The sequence below is a fragment of the Garra rufa genome, chromosome 25 (genome assembly GCF_049309525.1).
Source record: "Garra rufa chromosome 25, GarRuf1.0, whole genome shotgun sequence".
Lineage (NCBI taxonomy): Eukaryota > Metazoa > Chordata > Actinopteri > Cypriniformes > Cyprinidae > Garra > Garra rufa.
Genome location: NC_133385.1, coordinates 946,442 through 968,742, shown reverse-complemented (window position 1 = coordinate 968,742; position 22,301 = coordinate 946,442). Strand labels below are relative to the sequence as shown.

Below are 22,301 nucleotides of genomic sequence, written 5' to 3'. Positions count from 1 at the left end.
CAATGTTCCAATCCGAGTCAAATAATTGGCAAATTATTCTCCAAGTCCTGATCTAAAATGATGGTTCTCGAATCATTATTTCGATTTCATTCATTTGATTCAGATCAGGACTTTGGAACGGTTTAGCGAATCTTTTTTCCATTTTTTCTTAAACAGTGGAAAATATCAAACAATTAAGGCATGAGAGTTATAAAAACAAATAAACAAACAAATAAAGCATACACAAATACAATTCCCTTAAGAAAATTAACCATGATTTTACTATGGTGTAGTAGCCTATACTTTGTAATGCTTTAATAGCATTGAGTACTTCACATGTGCTTCACTTTATTTTTTCCACTTTTATTAGTATATTTTTATTTATCTAAGCCTATTTCCTTTTTTTTTGAGAATTTAAAATAGAAGACATAAGTGAAATCTCTGATTGAAGTCCTTGAAAATCAAAAAAGTAGTGCTTGAGAAGTCCTTGAATTTCATTTTCCAATATCTGTATGAAAACCCTATGTTATTTTATATGTTCCTAAAATATAATTTCTTCATTTTTGATTTTGGGATGTTTCATGTAATTCACTCTATTTACATTTGGCCTCGTTCAGTTTTTGTAGATCTGCTCGTCAGAATGAACAGTGTGTGTGTGTGTGTGTGTGTGTGTGTGTGTGTGTGTGTGTGTGTGTGTGTGTGTGTGTGTGTGTGTGTGTGTGTGAGAAAGAGATTTTTATGCTTTCTTCATAACTTGCATCAAGTTTGAATTTGAAATGTTAAATGTTGTTTTGTAAAGATATTTTGTTACTGTAAATAAAGTGCGAGTTTGTGTGGCTTGAGAACTGAAGTGCAGGTCAGTGTTTTATTCCCAGCAGCAGTATTTATCTCTTCCTTCATTCGGACTCTACTGTACCGCAGCTCTTCATACGCTCTCAGTCTTTGTAAAGGGATTTTCTACTTTAATCTCAGAAGTGTTAGAGATTTACTAACCTCACGTCTCATTTTATTCAAGTTTCACTGGATGATATTTCAGCATCTAAATATAATATTCATCATAATATTGAATGAATAAATGTATTGCATTATACCTCTCTCTTCTGTTTGTGTCGTTTCTGAAGCTCTGATCAATATCTGACTGTATCCCATAATGCACTGCACTCGACCTTCCATTTCCAGTGTGACGAATGACAGTTTTCAAAAGTTGACATCCCCTTGATTCCTAACACTGTGTTGTTCTCTGAATGATCCACAGCTGTGTTTTTTTGTTTAGTGATAGTTGTTCATGAGTCGCTTGTTTGTCCTGAACAGTTAAACTGCCTGCTGTTCTTCAGCTCCCACAAATTATTTGGTTTTCCAGCATTTTTGTGTATTCGAACCCTTTCCAGCAATGACTGTATGATTTTGAGATCCATCTTTTCACACTGAGGACAACTGAGGGACTCATATGACACTATTACAGAAGACTCAAACACTCACTGATGCTTTAATGACATGCATTAAGTTAGTTAAGTTAAATAAATTAAACTTGTTTTGTCTTCTGGGAAAGTAAGTATCTTCTGTAGCTTCTGACGGGCAGTACTAAATGAAAAAAAAAAGATATTTAAGCAAAATAAGAAAAATGTACACACCTCTGTTCTGTTCAAAAACTTTTTTTAACCCTTGTGCGTCAATTTAAAAAAAGTTACACATAGGTTCATAGGACAAAAATGGCCATGCGAAAAAACTAAAATTTTAATCATAAAACCATTGGTTAATCGTAAAAATGTTAAGCTTGGGACTACAGACTTCAGTCTTTTAAAGAAGACTCTTGGCAGATTATTGTCGAAGTTGTGCAAAATTGAAACCAAAAAATGCTATGAAAATGATTTATGAGCCATTTTTACATAAAATAAAACATTTTGAAATCAAAAATGGATAGTAAATCAAAGCTATCAATCTAAACAAGTTTGAGGTTGATATCTTGAATCAAAACCAAACTTGAAAAAATGGCACCATCTTGTAAAATATAGTAAACATTTTAATTTTGAAGCCTTGCCAACAGAATGAAAGCCTGTGAAGAAATATTGCATCATTTTGTAGTTAAATGTTTAGTTAAAAATTTTAGTTTTAATGGGTTTCAATGAGGACATTTTTGTTCTTAAGCAGGTAGAGCTCCCTGATGAACGAACCTGACAAAGTCTCGCTCTAATTGGCGTAAAGGTGGTGCAACAGCGCCAAAAACTAACATTTTTGGCCGTAGCTCGTACACTGTTTGTCGTAAACTAAAAAACGTTACATTGTTGCATTCCTTGGGTCAGCACGAACAAAAGGTTTTTCGGCCGATCGGAACCAAACCAGTGCAGAAATATTCTCTGGACACTGAATATCAATAATTATCCAAAAAAAGTTTAAATTTCAATTTTCGCACGCAACTGTACGCAAAAACATTCTATGTTAATGTTAGTCAATTGCTACATTTAGCTATAACTCTTGAACGGAATGAGATATCTTCACCAAACTCGGCACACATGTGTATAAGCTCAAACTTTGGTCAAATCAAAAAAAAAAAAAAAATTTGCGGAGCTCTGCCACTTGGTGATGCTATAAGATAGAAAAAACTATAAATGGCTATAAATTCGCAACCGTTAGTCTGATTGACTTGAAAATTGGTATGTAGTGTCCTGGTCCAAAGTGGCACAAGTGTCTTTGAGGACATGGGCGTATCTCAAAAAACATGGCCGCCATCGACCAATGAAATTTAAGCACCTATTAGACAAGGTTAACGGAGGCCGATCGGAACAGAACTCGTTGGGCATGTTCGACTCATGGCCCTAAAGGTCTGTAAGAATTTTGAAAGAAATCGGCCACTAGTTGGCGCTAACGAGTTTTATGGCTCTGTAATCACGTGGTGTTTCACACATCCACACAATATGCATATCATATGATAGATCTCCTCATGCTGAACAACTTTTCCTCAGGAACCATTGCTGTCAATTAAATTGTTCATTAAATATTCGCAATTATGTTAAAAACCTACTTTTGCACACTAGTCCTAGGTTTTTCCCTTGATCTCGGCCAAACCACCGCAGCGCAGTTCTCCAGACTCTCTAGATCAATAATTACCAAAACAATGTTGAATTTCGTCCTTTGGTTGGCTATAACAGGGTCATTTAGGAATGGGGCATGGCAGTATATACCCAAAAGCCTATAAAAACTAAACAAAAACTCCAAAATTTATGAAAATTGGTGAAAACATGTGTCAGATGACTCTTAATAAGCATGCAAAGTTTCATGGAAATTGAACCATAGGTGGCGCTATAACAGTTTAAAAAGGCTTCAAAACCACACAATTTTTATTTTAAATGACCTCAAATTGCTACAAAAAATGCTCATATATGCACTCAAACACTAGATCTTCATATCATATGTCATATAATTCATGTTGGCCTACCTACACCCTAACAGCAGAGAAGCCAAAAAAGCCTTAAATGCTTGAACCCCGGTAATTGCTGCTTGCAGCTATATTTTTTATCATATTTGCAGGAAGTGCACTGAAACATCACTCAATAAAGTGTTTCGAGCTTTTAAAATGAAAACCTTTTTTACGGTCACACTTGTGAGTGGTGGGATTAAATGGGTTAAGGTCCTGAGAAGATCTATTTGTTGTACCTAGTGTAATAAAAAAAAATACACACCTGTGCCAAAATGTATGCAGTTGGCATTGAGATTAAACCTGAAAAGGACAAAAATGTCCATTAGGACACACAAGGGTTAAGTTGTTTTAAGTTTACATGTTCTGAGAATACTGAAATAATGTTTTCATTGGAGAATGTTACTAAGAAAGTTCTTAGAACATATGTTTGTTATCTGGATGTACTGTATACAGCTTTCTGTTTCATGTAATGTGTAAGAGAGAGTGCAGTGTGAACACCGTATATGTTTGTGTGTGTGTGTGTGTGTGTGTGTGTGTGTGTGTGTGTGTGTGTGTGTGTGTGTGTGTGTGTGTGTGTGTGTGTGTGTGTGTGTGTGTGTGTGTGTGTGTGTGTGTGTGTGTGTGTGTGTGTTGCTCTGGGTTATTTTGAGCTTTTGGAAGAAACACAAAGGATCCCAGAGAATTGTGAAGCGCTGAAGGAGAGAAAATGATAAGCGTGCGGTGAGTAAGAGTGTGTGCAGAAGCTCAGAGCGGCTTTATTTTAGTCATTGTCATATTTCCAGTGTGGAAGAGAGAGAGCCATCTGTCGTGTGTGTGTTTGTCTCCTCAGCGCTGGCACACATTCTGCCGTCTGTTATCTGAACACAAGTCATTTGATCTGGTTTCAGATCTTTTTCTGCAGGATTCTCATAGAATCAAGAGATCAAATCAAACTCAAGCAGCTCTAGGTGTTCTGATGATGGAGACAAACACCCAACAGACACTCATGTATGATGTGGATAATGAAAATAATTCAGACTCTGAGCCGAATGTTTCTCTTTCTAACTAGTTATTCTAGCTAAACTCTTGATTTACTTAAGAATGAGTACAAATATTGTGAGTCAAATATTTTGGACCCTGGCATACACTGCAAAAAAATAAAAATAAAAGAGGCTCATCTTACAATTTTTGTCTTGCTTCTAGTCAAAATATCAAAACATCCTTAATTAAGATGCATTTAATAAATAATCAAAACAACATTAAATTAAGTACATTTTGCTTAAAACAAGACTAAATATTTTATTTCCCCCCCTGGAAACAAATCAAATTATATTTTTAGTAGTAAAAGTATTTTACTTACCCCACTGGCAGATCATTTGACTTATTTTAAGCAAACTGCACTTCATTTAGTTTTTGTTTCCTTGAAACAATACTAAATATCATTTTGGTTATCTAGTAAATGCATGTTAATTTAAGAATTTTTAGATATTTTGACTAAATACAAGACTAAAATACTAAATAAGATTATACTTTTTTGCTGTTTAAAGCCTCAAATGTATGTTGATTATAAAAATGCTTGTTTCGCTTTAAAATTTGACGAATTTCTGTGACTTTTGAAGAGACTTCCACATACACTGCTGTTCAAAAGTTTGGGATCAGTAAGATTTGTAATGTTTTTAAAGACATTTCTTCTGCTCATCAAGGCTGCATTTATTTGTTCAGAACATGCAGAAAAAACTGTAATATTGTGAAATAGTATTTAAATATAAAATAACTGTTTTCTATGAGAATATATTTTAAAATGTAATTTATTTCTGTGATGCAAAGCTGAATTTTCATCATTATTACTCTTCAGTGTCACATGATCCTTCGGAAATCATTCTAATATACTGATTTATTATCAGCTTTTTTTTTGGAACCTTTGATACTTTTTATGATTCTTTTTTCAATAAAAGATTAAAACGAGCAGCATTTATTTAAAATAGAAAGGTTTTCTAACAATATACACTACTGTTCTAAAGCTTGGGGTCTTTTTTTGAAAGAAATTAGTACTTTTATTCACCAAGGATGTGTTAAATTAATAAAAAGTGATAGCATCAATTTTCATAGTTGGAAAAGATCTATATTTTGAATAAATGCTGTTCTTTTTAACCTTTTATTCATCAAGAGTTCTGAAAAAAGAATAACAGGTTCCAAATTTATATATATATATATATATATATATATATATATATATATATATATATATATATATATATTAAGCAGCACAACCATTTCCAACATTGATAATTCTAATAATAAATATGTTAGAATGATTTCTGAAGGATCATGTGACATTGAAAACTGAATAATGACTGATTAAAATGCAGATTTCTGTATTTTTGATCAACTAAATGCAGCCTTGATGAGCATATAATATTTTTTAAAAGCATTAAAAATCTTACTGATCCCAATCTTTTAAGCAGCAGTTCATGTGAAGCCTTATTCTTCCAAAACAAACAAACAAAAATAATTTTCAATAATTGTTCAACTTATTTTCATGCATGTGTTGTCTTATTTTAAACCAGTTTATGACATCTTAACCCCTGGTTAATCAGTAATACTAGTACTAGTAATGGTTGGCTGGTGTTTAATGATCTGTTTGTTGAAGTTCTCCAGGTTTGTGTCGCCATCTAGTGTCAGAGATTCTCACACACCAGCAATATCCACTTCATCTTCACAGGCTCGTCCTTATTTAATTCTCTCTAGAGGAGCTTTTGCTAATTAGATCAGACTCATTTGCACTTGTCATCAGAGTTCAGTGAATGTGCTTCATTAAAGCAACACTTCAGCCAAAACATTACATTTCTGTCATTAATGTTGTTCAAACGTGTCTGACTGACTGCCGATGTCAATGGAGTCCAGAGCAGTTTGGTTTCCAGCGTGCTTCATAATATCTCGCTATGACATGTCCCCACCAATAACACATAGACAACTCACCATCAAACATATTTTTTTAATGAAAAAGGATAGAACTTGTACATATGATGACTAATTTAAATATTTGTGTTAATTAATGCAAAAAAGTCTGCTGCTTTAAGACAGAAAACGTTAATGTTAATGATTTATGCAAGAGATATTTCACAAAACAGATACATTTTAATAAAAACACAAAGCAAAATGCAAACCTACCATAATTAAATGATGTTCAGTTTACAGATACGGTTAAACAATGTTACCAAATAGAGTTTGGACATTTTGAGTCCATAATGCAGAAGTCTCCGATCGTCTCGTTTGACAGTTGCAAACCTTATTATCTTCATAATATCACTCAGAACACGATCACATTCACTCTCCTGAATGTACAGTAGAGTAGTTTGTGTTTGAATGAAGAGATCCCTGCTGAAAAAAACAGCATATGCTGGTTAGGTATGTTTTGGTGCTGGGATGCTGGTTTTAGCTGGTTTATGCTGGTCCTTTGCTGGTTTATGCTGGTCATTTTGCTGGTTTATGCTGGTCATGTTGCTGGTCATATGCTGTTTTTTTCAGCAGGGATCGCCGTGGATTTTTAATAAACCGCACAATCAACAGAAGAAAGAGTGAAGCAATCTCTGCATTGTATCTTGATGAATTGCACACAGAGGTACACAATAATGTAGGGTGGATGTGTTTTCTTGTCTTTGGTTGGTTTATTTGATTGGCTTTAATTTGAAAAACATCTATCTGGGCCAAAGTCCAAAGACCAGAAGTATTTACACACTAGCTTGTGTAATAGTACACCTAATAATTTCCAGATGCATATCCACACGGACGGTATCCAGACGCAAAGTAAAACTTTACAACATACTGGATAACTTGTGTGAGCAAATAGTCACTTGTCTTTGTTCTACTTTGCCCCAAGGAAGGCTTTGTGGTGGTAATGATACCTGAACAAATCTGTCTTCCTACGACTCGACCATAAGGCTTCAGTAGACAAACTGCTCTTGTAATACTTATACTGTTCCAAATCTCTGTAGATTTAGCAGCACAGTACTGTAAAAACCTACAGAACGGAGGATTTCTGCAAGTTCGGTAAGTTCATTTGATTATCATGCTATTATTGTATAGTGTACATGGTTTTTAGTGTGGAATGAAACAAGTTTAGCGCAAAACATTTTTTTATATTCTCCCTCAAAGGTAAAATTCACAAATCATTTAGAATCATTTGTTCAGTGCTAGTTCACGAATCATTTGATTCAGTTTGCGAATCATTTGATTCATTTCGGGACATTCTATGCGGTTCACGAATCATTTGATTCATTTGGGAACATTCTGTGCGGTTTGTGAATTGTTTGATTCAGTCCATGAATCATTTGAATCATTTTGGGACATACTGTGCGACATTCTGTGCGATTCATGAATCATTTGATTCAGTTCGCAAATCATTTGATTCAGTTCGGGACATTCAGTGCGATTTGCGAATCATTCAATTCAGTTCGGGACATTCTGTGCGATTCGCAAATCATTTGATTCAGTTCGGGATATTCTGTGCGATTCGCGAATCATTTGAATCATTATGGGACATTCTGTGCAATTCGCAAAACATTTGATTCAGTTTGCGAATCATTTGAGTCATTTTGGGACATACTGTGCGATTCGCAAATCATTTGATTCATTTTGGGACATTCTGTACGATTCGCAAAACAATTGATTCAGTTCGTGAATCATTTGGGGACATTCTGTACGATTCGCGAATCCTTTAATTCAGTTCGCGAATCATTTGAATCATTTGATTTAGTTTGCGAATCATTTGAATAATTTCGTGACATACTGTGCAATTCGTGAATCATTTAATTCAGTTCGCGAATCATTTGATTCATTTTGGGACATTCTGTACGATTCACGAATCATTTGATTCAGTTTGCGTATCATTTGAATCATTTCGGGACATACTGTGCGATTCGCGAATCATTTAATTCAGTTTGTGAATCATTTGAATCATTTTTGTACATTCTGTGCGATTCACAAATCATTTGATTCATTTTGGGACATTCCATACGATTCGCGAATCATTTGATTCAGTACGCGAATCATTTGAATCAGTTCGCGAATCATTTGAATCATTTGATTTAGTTCACGAATCATTTGAATCATTTCGGGGCATACTGTGCGATTCGCGAATCATTTGTTTCAGTTCGCGAATCATATGATTAATTTTGGGACATACTGTGCGATTCGTGAATCATTTTAATCATTTTGAGACATACTGTGCGATTCGCGAATCATTTGATTCAGTTTGCGAATCATTTAAATCATTTCGGGAAATACTCTGCGTTTTGCGAATCATTTGATTCATTTTGGGACATTCTGTACGATTCGCGAATCATTTGATTCATTTTGGGACATTCTGTACGATTCGCAAAACAATTGATTCAGTTCGTGAATTATTTGGGGACATTCTGTACGATTCGCGAATCCTTTAATTCAGTTCGCGAATCATTTGAATCATTTCGGGACATACTGTGCGATTCGCGAATCATTTGATTCAGTTTGCGAATCATTTAAAGCATTTCGGGACATACTCTGCGTTTTGCGAATCATTTGATTCATTTTGGGACATTCTGTTCGATTCGCGAATCATTTGAATCATTTTGGGACATACTGTGTGATTCGCAAATCATTTGATTCAGTTTGCGAATCATTTAAATCATTTCGGGACATACTCTGCATTTTGCGAATCATTTGATTCATTGTGGGACATTCTGTACGATTCACGAATCATTTGAATCATTTCAGGACATACTGTGCGATTCGCGAATCATTTGATTCAGTTTGCGAATCATTTAAATCATTTTGGGACATACTGTGCGTTTCGCGAATCATTTGATTCATTTTGGGACATTCTGTACGATTCGCAAAACAATTGATTCAGTTCGTGAATCATTTGGGGACATTCTGTACGATTCGCGAATCCTTTAATTCAGTTCGCGAATCATTTGAATCATTTGATTTAGTTTGCGAATCATTTGAATAATTTCGTGACATACTGTGCAATTCGCGATTCATTTGATTCAGTTCCCGAATCATTTGAATCATTTGATTTAGTTCGCAAATCATTTGGATCATTTCGGGACATATTGTGCGATTCGTGAATCATTTAATTCAGTTCGCGAATCATTTGATTCATTTTGGGACATTCTGTACGATTCACGAATCATTTGATTCAGTTTGCGTATCATTTGAATCATTTCGGGACATACTGTGCGATTCGCGAATCATTTAATTCAGTTTGTGAATCATTTGAATCATTTTTGTACATTCTGTGCGATTCACAAATCATTTGATTCATTTTGGGACATTCCATACGATTCGCGAATCATTTGATTCAGTACGCGAATCATTTGAATCAGTTCGCGAATCATTTGAATCATTTGATTTAGTTCACGAATCATTTGAATCATTTCGGGGCATACTGTGCGATTCGCGAATCATTTGTTTCAGTTCGCGAATCATATGATTAATTTTGGGACATACTGTGCGATTCGTGAATCATTTTAATCATTTTGAGACATACTGTGCGATTCGCGAATCATTTGATTCAGTTTGCGAATCATTTAAATCATTTCGGGAAATACTCTGCGTTTTGCGAATCATTTGATTCATTTTGGGACATTCTGTACGATTCGCGAATCATTTGATTCATTTTGGGACATTCTGTACGATTCGCAAAACAATTGATTCAGTTCGTGAATTATTTGGGGACATTCTGTACGATTCGCGAATCCTTTAATTCAGTTCGCGAATCATTTGAATCATTTCGGGACATACTGTGCGATTCGCGAATCATTTGATTCAGTTTGCGAATCATTTAAAGCATTTCGGGACATACTCTGCGTTTTGCGAATCATTTGATTCATTTTGGGACATTCTGTTCGATTCGCGAATCATTTGAATCATTTTGGGACATACTGTGTGATTCGCAAATCATTTGATTCAGTTTGCGAATCATTTAAATCATTTCGGGACATACTCTGCATTTTGCGAATCATTTGATTCATTGTGGGACATTCTGTACGATTCACGAATCATTTGAATCATTTCAGGACATACTGTGCGATTCGCGAATCATTTGATTCAGTTTGCGAATCATTTAAATCATTTTGGGACATACTGTGCGTTTCGCGAATCATTTGATTCATTTTGGGACATTCTGTACAATTTGCGAATCATTTGATTCAGTTCGCGAATCATTTGAATCATTTTGGGACATACTGTGCGATTCGCTAATCATTTGATTCATTTTGGGACATTCTGTACGATTCGTGAATCATATGATTCAGTTCGCGAATCATTTGAATCATTTCGGGACATACTGTGCGATTCGCGAATCATTTCTGTGCGATTTGCAAAACATTTAATTCAGTTTGCGAATCATTTGAATCATTTTGGGACATACTGTGCGATTCGTGAATCATTTGATTCAGTTCACGAATCATTTGATTCATTTTGGAACATTCTGTGCGATTCGCGAATCATTTCAGGACATTCTGTGCGATTCGTGATTCATTTGATTCAGAAGCGAATCGTTTGATTCATTTCAGAAAATAAAATGGCTATTCCTGAACAGCTATGATAAGCTATTTCTCCAACTTGGCAGTGCTTTCAATGTTATTAAGGGAAAGGATTAAGCTGATTGGCTGGTTCCTGCGGTGAGCTTGCAGTTGTTTTTATCTTGATGCGGCGTGGACGTGCCTGGAAAAAAACGAGTGTGTCACTTCCATTATGAGTGCGCATTATACTGAAACAGCAGTAGCCTAATAATTAGCTAAACCTTTCATATATATATATATATATATATGTGTGTGTGTGTGTGTAAAATATGTAGCCTACATAGTTCATTCTATTCTTCCTGTTTACCAGCCACTCACTTTCATGTCTTTACATAAATAAATGAATTCACGATAAAAGGATGTCTGTATTACGTATTAGCAAGTTATTACATTTATTCACTCAACTGATTTATTAAAATCACTGAATCTTTAACAAATGAAACAGTGGACTTAAAATAAATTATTAATTAATTTAGGCCAATATTTGTTCACAAACAATGATTAATTCCTCAATGAAACACCACTAATTATACACTAATAATTATTATAGTCTATCTTTTATAATTATTACTACTATAGAGTATTATTGACTTTAAATGAACTTTAGTAATTAATACAGAGACACTAATTTGGGCAAACAGCACTAGTGACTTGTTTAGGACTTGAAGCTTAAATTTGAGGACTTGCAACTTGACTTGGACTTGCCCATCTTGACTCAAGACTTACTTGTGACTTGCAAAACAATGGTCCCACCTCTGATAAATTCTATGTGTGTGTCTCTAAACCTGCTGTATGTGTTTGATCACGTTAATGTGCCACATCACATGTTGCAGGTGTGTCCATATGGGGCATGTTGTCACACTCCATTGATGTAAAAATTATAGTCTGTACTGATGAAACCATCACATATTTGCAGTAGACGATTGTGAAATGAATGTGGAAACATGAAATACCCTAAACCTAGTTGGTGAATTTACACTAACTGCGAAAGCCAAAAGGTGTTGGGATGTGTCCCATTCTTCCTCTACACACTCATTTTCCTTCACAGTCTGTGGATGGACCCCCTGAAGGAGCCTGTGTATAAATCTCTCTCTCTTTCTCTCTCTCTCTGCTCTCAGTGTCTTAGCAACATCAAATCAGAAGTGACCGCTCGGCTTCGGTGTCGTCCAATCGCGTCGCTCGGACGCTCGCTGCTTTTATTGCTCCGTTTGAAGTCCATTCAGTCATGAATAGATTGAGAATCACATTATCGCGGCGTTGATTGTTGCCATGACGACTGACCTCCAGCCCCCTCCTCCCAAACGGTTACCCCACCCCCACGCGGCTCAGTTACCCCGCCCCCTCCAGGGACTCAAGAGTGAGTCAGGTCTCCATCTGTAGACATCTGACCTGCTCATGATGGAGAGAAGCTCGTGTGTATAAAAGCATGTGTGTGGCTCATGAGGAATCATAAGTGATGATAAACCTCTGGAATATTGATGAATGACTCTTTTTTAATCATCGTTTGTTCTTCTGGATTATAATATTAAAATTAAATTAAACATAGTACAGTGAAACAGTGATCATTTAGTCATCATTTACTCTTTCTTATGTCACTCCAAACCCGTATGACTTTCTTTCTTCTCTTGAACACAAACGAAAGGTATTTTGAAGATTGCAGCTGACGGTAGCCATTGACTTCCACTGTGTTTATTTTCCATACTGTGTAAATCAATGACATGAGGAAGAGTAAACAAAGACAGAATGATGATGTTTTGGGTGAACTGTCGCTTTAAGCAACATCTCTTGTGCATTTATATAATTGAGTCAAAGACAAAAACATAAAGTATATTGTTGTTGATTGTCCAAAAAAAAAAAATGGTAAAAAGTTTTCTGTTTAATTTAATTGCATTTTTGTTTTTGTTTTTCTGAGCAGACAATAAATGTCATATATTTTTACACTAATTTACAGAAGACACCCGTTAAATGCCATTCAGTGTCAATCTTGTCAGGTACATTTGCAGCAAAAATCTATTTATAGCATATTAAAAACTAATTACGTTCACCCCAAATGCTAATTAGTTGTAATTCTGTGTTTTAAAATTTTATTTGAGGTATTTTGAAGAATGCAGCTGACGGTAGCCATTGACTTCCACAGTGTTTATTTTCCATACTGTGTAAGTCAATGGCTGCCATCAACTGTTTGATTAGTGACGTTCTTTAAAATCTCTTCTTTTACAGAAGACACCCACTAAAATGTCTTTCAGTTTCAATCTTGTCAGACATATTCACAGCAAAAAACAATTCATGACACATTAAAAGACCAATTGCTTTCACCCCAAATACTAATAAGTTGTAATTCTACATTTTTTAAATTGCCACTATCCTGTTAGTATTTTTTTACTCATTTAAAACACAATAAAATGTAATATGCTCCCTTATTATTCTTTTATATATTTGAATATGTACAAGTCAGAAAAAAAAAGTTGTTTGAATTTTTCATAAATATTGTCATAAACCTTAAAAGTAGACACTTACATTTAATGTGCTTTCTATAGACATAAAATGACTTTTGTAAGAGTATTTTGATGTGGACATCTTAACGCTAGTTTGAGTTCATGAACCAGGGTTTGGGGTTGATTCTTCACTCAGCTGATGAAGATGGTGATTTATGTTTATGTATGAGTCGGTGTGTGACGGGGGTCTCTGTGTCTCCTGCTGATGGTGTGTTATATTGATCTGACACTAATGCCCTCTCTCCATTTCACTCGCGCCCCCCATCAGACGGATTAACGCTCCCGCAGGATCGGGGGTCCCAAAGCAGAATGAGGAATGAAAATCGCGAAACACACGCACAGCCATGATTTCTGCAGAAGATTCATGAAAACAATGGCAAAACACTTTCATTTACAGTTCAGATGAGCTCTGATGTATTTCTGTCATCATCCATCCGTTAGCTAAGGTCAGGTAAGAGTTTAATCTCGTTTAGAGTCATCAGTGTCTGGACATGATCATAATGAGCCTGTCTTAATTAACCGTGACCTTTGGCCTGGTGTGTGTGTGTGTCTCTTCATCTTTATTTAGAATGACAGCACAGCATTTATCACAATATGTCTGTCTACTGCACACCCAGACAACAAAAATACATTCTAAGAACGTTTTGCTAACATTACCATTGAGTTATAAAGACTTTGGGCCTCGTTTATAAAGTGTTATTTGTAAAGAAACTGCGACTGATGTGAAAGTGCTTAGCATCATGTCAGGGTCTTTTTCCTGTTCTAAATGAAAGGATTTGGACAATGACTGGTGATCTTTTATACTGTATGTTAATGACAATAATTCAGAGTCGTTTACAAGACAGAGCAGAATCCATTCAGTTGAGCTCAACTTTAACATCATTGCAAATGTTCATTCTATAAATCATATTTGAGAGATTATCATAAAATCTAATTTAGGACAGTTTCTGTGCGACATTTTATAAATGAGGCCCATTATTTCTAAAACGCTGAAACCCTATTGTAATTGATAGAATGGTCATGGATTATAGATGTCCATGTAAAACTGACCGTTCAGCAAAACCGTAAGTCGTAGAGACTTGAAATTTGGAGGGATGGTAGTACTCACAGCGCCTACAATGACACCAAAGCTCGTCCCAATCGGCCTGACGGGGGCGCTACAGCCAGCAAAAGTATGAAATCACTCAGAAATCCTAAACTGTCAGTTGCTGGCTCAAGTGTCTTAATTTTATTACATTTTTGGGTTTAAGGACATTATATTTTTGGGTATAAGAACACTTAAAGTTTGAGCACCTGTTAGTTGTGGTTAACGGAGGCCGTTGGGAACAAAACTTGGTGGACCTGTTTAGCTCGCTGCCCCAAAGGTCTGAGAGAAATTTAAAAGCCATCAACAGTATGAAATCACTCAGAACTCGTAAACCGTCATTCACAGACTCAAGTGTCTTATGTCATTAGATTTGTCGGCACAATTTTCGGGCATTTCGCATTTTTTGTCAAACCTACTTTTGCGAACTAGTCCTAGGTTTTTCACATGTTCGGCACCAAACCAGAGCAGAAATATTCTCTAGAGAGTAAATATCAATAATTATCATTAAAAGTCTAACTTTCGACTCACCGTCGCAAAGAGATGCCAAAGCGTGGGAAAGGGCCTATAACTCCTGAACGTAGTGAGATATCTTCACCAAACTCAGAACACTGATGTAAGAGCTCAATCTGAGGTCACAGGACAAAAATCGTGAAGCTTAGTCACTTGGTGGCGCTATTGGGGGGTCCTATCAACATGAAAATCGCTGTGCACGGTCTTGGTCCAAAGTGCCACAATCAAGGACATTTGTGTATCTCCAAAAATCATGCACGCCATTGGCCGACAAAGTTTGAGCACCTGTTAGACAAGGTTAACCAAACTCGATGGGTCTGTTTGAATCACGGCCCCATAGGTCTGAAAGAATTTTAAGAGAAATCTGCCACTGGTGGCAATATCGCATTTTTCAAGTGCGTAAATGATTGTACGTCATATGGTTTTTTGCACACATGTGCGATACTCGTATCAAATGACAGAACTCCTCATTCTCATTCAACTTTGCCTCTAGAAGCACTGCTGTCAGTCAAATCGTTTTTGTTTAATGATTGAGAAGATGTAAAAAAAAAACTACTTTTGTGAACTAGTCCTAGGTTTTTATGCTAGAAAAAAATACAATAATAGATTTTCTAGATCAATAAGTATTGACAAATTTACCCTTTAAACTAACAAAATCTCCTAACATCACGAAATATCAAATACAAAACATTATCAAACCAAAATACAGTACATTAATTTAATTGGCAAATACAAAATCTGATATTTTTGACATACTATTGAAACATACAGTAAGCAGCAACATACATTAAATGACCCTTTGGGAAGCTATAATGGGCTACTTTAGAAAAAAGGCCCCTTCTGAATTTACCCAAAATCCTATAAAGCCTAAAGGAAAACTCAAAACATCACAAATCCTGGTGAGCTCATGCGACAGGTGATTCTAAACAAGCATGCGCAGTTTTAAGAAGATCAGACCACAGCTGGTCCTATAGCAGTCATAAATGTTAAAAAAAACATCATATTTCTATGGTAAATGACCTGGATTTGTCAAAAATGCTTTTTTCATTTTTGATTAAGGTGGGTACAGTTTTGCTAAATAATATGTAATGTCTTTTTCCTTATATGCTTACATGCCTTAAGCGCTTGAACCCAGGTATATCGCTGCTGCTATATATTGGTTATTGTGAATATCACAGAAAACATCAACCCTCTGGTGTTGTGCGATCATTTCTGTTTTTAGAGATTTTTATTTTTTTTTTACTTTATCTGAATGATGCAAATCTTGTTAAAGGTTTAGGCACTTGCTATGTGAACACACATAAAAAATAAAAAAAATCATGGATGTGATTGAAAAGGTTAAATGATCCTGAAAAACAGTGGTCATTTGGCACTTGACCCAAAAAAAATCTTACTTTTTTTGTTCTTTTTTGTGATATCAACCTCAAATTTGGAACACAACTTGAAGTTTTAGAATAAAACATGTTTTGAAAAATGCATGTGACCCTGGAGCAAAAAAAAAAAAAAAACAGTCTTAAGTAGCTCAGGGATATTTGTAGCAATAGCCAAAAATACATTGTATGGGTCAAAATGTTTGATTTTTCTTTTATGCCAGAAATCATTGAGATATAAAGTAAAGATCATGTGCCATGAATATATTTTTTAAATTTCCTACCATAAATACATCAAAACTTAATTTTTGATTAGCAGTATGCATTGCTAAAAATTTCATCTGGACAACTTTAAAGGTGATTTTCTCAATATTTAAATGTTTTTGCATCCTCAGATTCCAGATTTTCAAATAGGTGTATCTCATCCAAATATTGTCCTATCCTACCAAATCATACATCAGTGGAAAGCTTACTTATTCTCAATTTATATAAATCTCAATTTTTAAAAACTGACCCTTATAAGTGGTTTTCTGGTCCAGAGTCACATATTTCATATAGAATTTTTAAATATATATTTCCATAAAAGTCATACATGTCTGCACGCCAAAGCATTCAAGATTTGCAACAGTTTAAATTAACATTTAATTTTCTATGCTCAAAAAGTGGTTAACAGGTATGAATCATCAATATTCCTTCCAATATTCATAAATATTATTTAGTATATAAAATCTCCTAACATCACAAAATATCAAATACAAAACACTGTCAAATCAAAGTACAGTACATTAATTTTTTTGTCAAACACAAAAGCTGCTATTTTTTATATATTAGATCGATAGATAGATAGATAGATAGATAGATAGATAGATAGATAGATAGATAGATAGATAGATAGATAGATAGATAGATAGATAGATAGATAGATCAGGTGTATTTCCATGTATCAGCTGCTCGTGACTAACACACTTGTATTATTTGCTGGCAGGTGAATGAGCCAATCAGCGCCTTTCCGCTGCTTCTTCCCGTGCGCGTCACCGCGTCTCGTCCAGTCGTGTGCTCGGGAGAAACGCGTCGCGCTGTGCTCGAGCCCCGCGCTGTCAGTCCGCCCGGCGACGCGCTGCGGAACGGGAGCGTCTGCTGAAGGTGAACGGACGGCACGGTCGCATCCGCAGGTAAGAACCTCGCGTTTGTTGACGGTGGATGTGTGTGAGGAGAGATGCGCGATGCTCTGTGAGGAGGAGGATAGCGATGGTGATGATGCTGAGACACACACATGTACCGCAATGCAGACGCGCGCCTGTTTGACGGATGAACACGGATGTTTCGCTTTGATTTGTGTAATGTATAACAAGCCAGTCGCGTTGATTCGTTGTGTCGCGCGCGGGGTTGTTTTTCTCACGCGCACCTGTGCGCGCGTCTCATCATCGCTGCTGGAAAAGGCGTTTATGAGGCATTAAAGATGCATGAAGCGTCAGACCGCGATCCCGATGTTTACAGCAATCACAGCGCTTCATCTCTCCGAACACACGGACTGTTTTCAGAGGGCGTGTAGAGAGAAGGGTTATATATGATGTGTGGTTATATACTGTAGAGAGATATATGTAACCCTACATGTCCTGTAAACATGCGCGTGTCTGTGGAGTCATGTGTGATGCTGTATGTCCGGCCATTTCAGATTCATGCAAACATCGTTATATTTGTACATGAACCTCGCAGAGACCATCAGTGGCATTTGAATTATTGATAGGCTTTTCTTAATATTTTGAATTTTTGAATTTGAATTTTTATTTCTTCACGTTTTGTGATTTTGTCTTTTTTAATCTGTGATTTGAATGTCTGTAGTTTTTTTATCACACTGGAAAATGCTAGTAAATTTCACAAACAATCAAAACATGGCAAGTAACATTGAATTTAACGTGAAAGATTAAAGAAAAAGTCTGAAATAGTATTTACTTGTATAATTTACTGCAGTATTTGTTTTACAACTTGGAATAATAGTATAGTTTTAGTTGATTTAGTTGTATTTTAGTACTTCAAAACTAAACAAAATGCAACAAATCTTTTTCATTTCAGCTAGTCATCAAGACACCATTTCTCATTTCATGTAGATTAGTTTTGAAGTATTAAAAAATAACTAAATCAACTAAAACTACACAATTTTTCCAAGTTGTAAAAAAAAAAAAAATACTGCAGTAAATTCTACAAGAAAATACTATTTCAGTCTTTTTACTTTAATCTTTTACATTGAATTCAATGAAAAGTTGTTTATAATTAATGAAGTAATTCTGCAAGGTTGTTATAATTAACTAAAACTAAAAAAAAAAAAAAAAAAAAAAACTTAAAATGCAACAAATGTATTTCATTTCAGCTAGTCATCAAGACACCATTTCTCATTTCATTTAAAGCATTTTTTAAATTTTTTGGGGGGGTTTTAGTTAACTATAACAACCTTCTGGAATAACTTCATTAATTATTCAAATACAACAGCCAATGGTAAGACTTTTGTATTAAGTTTTTATTAATTTGTCATTTTTAATTAATTTTTCTGTTATTGAAATGTCTTTTATTACACTGTGTAACATGTAACACATTTAATTTAACGTGAAAGTTTGAAGTAGAAAGACTGAAGTAGTATTTTCTTTCTAGAATTTAGTGCAGTTTTTTTTATTTATAACTTGGAAAAATAGTGTACTTTTAAACTAAATTAAATGAGAAATGGTGCCTTAATGACTAGCTCAAATAAAATACATTTTATTTTATTTCAGCTAATATGTGTTGCATTTTAAGTATTTTTTTATTTAATTAATTATTCGAATGCAACAGCCAATGGCAAGACTAAATTAAGTAATTTTTGAATACATTTTTCTGTTATTTAAATATGTCTGTAGTTTCTTTATTTGTTGCACAGAATTTTTTTTTTTTGTACAAACAATTTTTACTTTGTGTAAAAACTACTTTCTGTAGTTTTTATTGATTTCACTGAAAAAAAAATGTTTTACTTTGAAATTGCTATTTTCACAAACATAAAAAATGGCAAGTAACACATTGAAATTAATGCAAAAGTTTAAAGTCGAAAGACTGAAATAGTATTGTCTTTTTTATTTTTTTATTTTATTTGGTTATTTTAGTACATCAAAACTAAACTAAATGAGAAATGGTGCCTTGGTGACTATAGCTGCAACAAAATACATTTTATTTAATTTCAGTTAACACTTGTTTCATTTTAAGTATGTTTTTATGATTAATTTTTAGGTTTAACCTCATTAATTATTGAAACACATCAGCCAATGGCTCAAGGTCAATTGTTAAAATGAGTTGTGTTTATTAAAACCATACGCAGTTTGGAGATTGTCTGATCATGTTTGGTTTGAGTGGTGGCTAATATTGTTAGGTACTAGTTTAGTGATGATCCTGACGGTGTTTAATCAGAGTAACGCTGCATGAGTCTGTTCTGTGGGTTAATCGGTTTCCGCATGAAGGATCTGACGTTCTGGCCAATCACAGCGTGACCTGTCCTTGTGTCTGGGATATCGCTCTCACCGTGATTTCCTCAGGGCGGACGTCTCTTCTTTAGAATGAGGGCCTGACCCGCTTTACCCATCCGCCCCGGGCACAGAGTCTCTTTAGGACGGATCAGAGAGCGCTTCATTAGCAGCGGCAGATCCTAATATGTGACCCTGGACCACAAAACCAGTCATAAGGGTCTTTTTTTTTTTTATTAAGATTTATCTGAAAGCTGAACAAATAAGCTTTCCATTGATGTGTGGTTTGTTAGGAGATACAACTTTGAATTTGAAAATCTAGAATCTGAGGGAGCAAAAAAAAGAAGAAAAAAACTAAATTTTGAGAAAATCGCCTTTAAAGTTGTCCAAATTAAGTTCCTAGCAATTCATATTACTAATCAAAAATTAAGTTTTAATTTATTTACTGTAGGAAAATTACCAAATTTCTTCATGAAACATGATCAATGTATTTTTGGCTATTGCTACAAATATATCAGTGCTACTTAAATCTGGAAATGCATGTGTCAAAACCAGTCTTGAGTCTTTGAGTCTTCGAGTTCAGATTATGATTAAAATGATTTCCGTTTACAATAAAACTAGCTACATTGCATGTACAAAACACCATGGTATTATGCAATATGTAGCGGTTCAGTTTACAGCACCTTCATGAATTGAATCACCATCTTTCTCTGACCTAAGTGATTTGAACTCATCTGATGTGGTAATTTTGGCTTCCCAATCGTAAAAATGAACTTGAGAAAAAAAAAAAGATTAAAATTCAATAAAGAACCTTCAACATCTGAAGACCCCTTCTGTTTCACAAAAGGTGGCGAAAGAAGGTTCTTCAGATTATAAAAAGGTAAGAAAGAGATGGTTCTTTAAAGAACCTTTGACTGAATGCTTCTTTGTGGAACCAAAAATGGTTCTTCTGTGGCATCGCTGTGAAGAACCTTTTGAAGCACCTTTATTTTTAAGAGTGTATGTTCAGAATCTGTAACTTGTGACATCTCTGTAGACTCTTGATGTCTTTGAGTTTGGATGGCTTTCAGCAGATTGACTCTGTTTTTCTACTGTATGTTTGAAAGCAGAGAAACAGTGGAGGTCTATGTGCTGCTCTTCTCATTCAGGAGCATCAGGTGTTTCTACAAGCATGAATTCAAGTGGTTCAGCAGTTATATATCACACTTACAGGCATGTTTTGGGTCTATAATATGAGATATGAAAAATATCATGTTTTGACGCTTGTCATCCAAAATGTTCAAGTCTTTCTTTCTTCAGTCATGAAGAAATTATGTTTTTTGAGGAAAGCATTTCAGGATTTCTCTCCATATAGTGGACTTCAATGGTGGCCGCGAGTTTGAACTTCCAAAATAGAGTTTAAATGCAGCTTCAAAGGACTCTAAACGATCCCAGCTGAGAAATAAAGGTCTTATCTAGCGAAACGATCGGTTATTTTCTAATATAAATGACAATTTATATAATTTTTAACCTCAAATGTTCGTCTTGTCTAGCTCTGTGATGCCAGTGGTGACCATTCAAAGTTTTTAAGTTTTGTCTCCAAAGTTTGCATGTCTGTAACACAAGAAGTATTAAAGATATCTTAATGCCCTTTTGGATATAGGGCCTTAACCAGCTTTCCTTTTGGCATTTTTTTTAAGCCCCTATATGGTTTAGTTACAGAGATATTGGAATTTGTATATATGCCTCTATTCGTGAGTTTGAGCTTCCAAAATAGAGTTTAAATGCAGATTCAAAGGACTCTTAACAATCCCAGCCGAAGAAGAAGGGTCTTATCTAGTTAAACGATAGTTTTTTTCTAAAATAAATGACAATTTATACACTTTTAACCTCAAATGCTTGCTTTTTCTAGCTCTGCAATGCACATGCATAATCTGCGTACTCCGGTAAAACTCCCATCTCATTTTCTCCTCCAACTTCAAAATCGCCCTATATCGCTGTTTTACCTTTTTTATGACCTTCTTTGCATATTTTCTTTGTAAACACTGGGTCGGTACTTCTGCAGCGATGGAGGACGATTCTGAAGTTGGAGGAGAAAGTGAGATGGGAGTTTTTTGACACCCCAGTCTTGAACTGGAGCACATAGAGTACGAATGAGCATCACAGAGCTAGACAAGACCAACATTTGAGGTCAAAAAGTGTATTTTATTTAACAAAATGACCAATCGTTTCACTAGATAAGACCATGTAGTGCCATTTGAAGCTGCGATTAAACTGCATTTTGGAAGTTCAAACTCCATAGAAGTCCTCTATATGGAGAGAAATCGTGAAATGTTTTCCTTAAAAAAAACAAAAACATAATTTCTTTATGACTGAAGAAAGAAAGACTTGAATCTTGGATGACAAAAGTAGAGAGTAAATCATTTGTCAAATTTTG

At 35.0% G+C, this 22,301-nt stretch overlaps 1 protein-coding gene across 4 annotated transcripts in view; it reads left to right on the top strand.

Annotated features, from left to right (window-relative positions):
• The first annotated feature begins 7,231 nt into the window (after nt 1-7,231).
• Nucleotides 7,232-22,301, top strand: part of cntn1a (contactin 1a) — a 74,624-nt gene continuing 59,554 nt past the window's right edge. For 2 of the 4 annotated variants that reach the window (XM_073831751.1, XM_073831750.1), the window contains exon 1: nt 7,232-7,423. The gene's annotated coding sequence lies outside the window, so the exon portion shown is untranslated. Of the gene's footprint in view, nt 7,424-17,448; nt 17,576-22,301 lie in introns of those variants that run through there. The other 2 variants (XM_073831748.1, XM_073831749.1) reach the window with 2 other exon arrangements.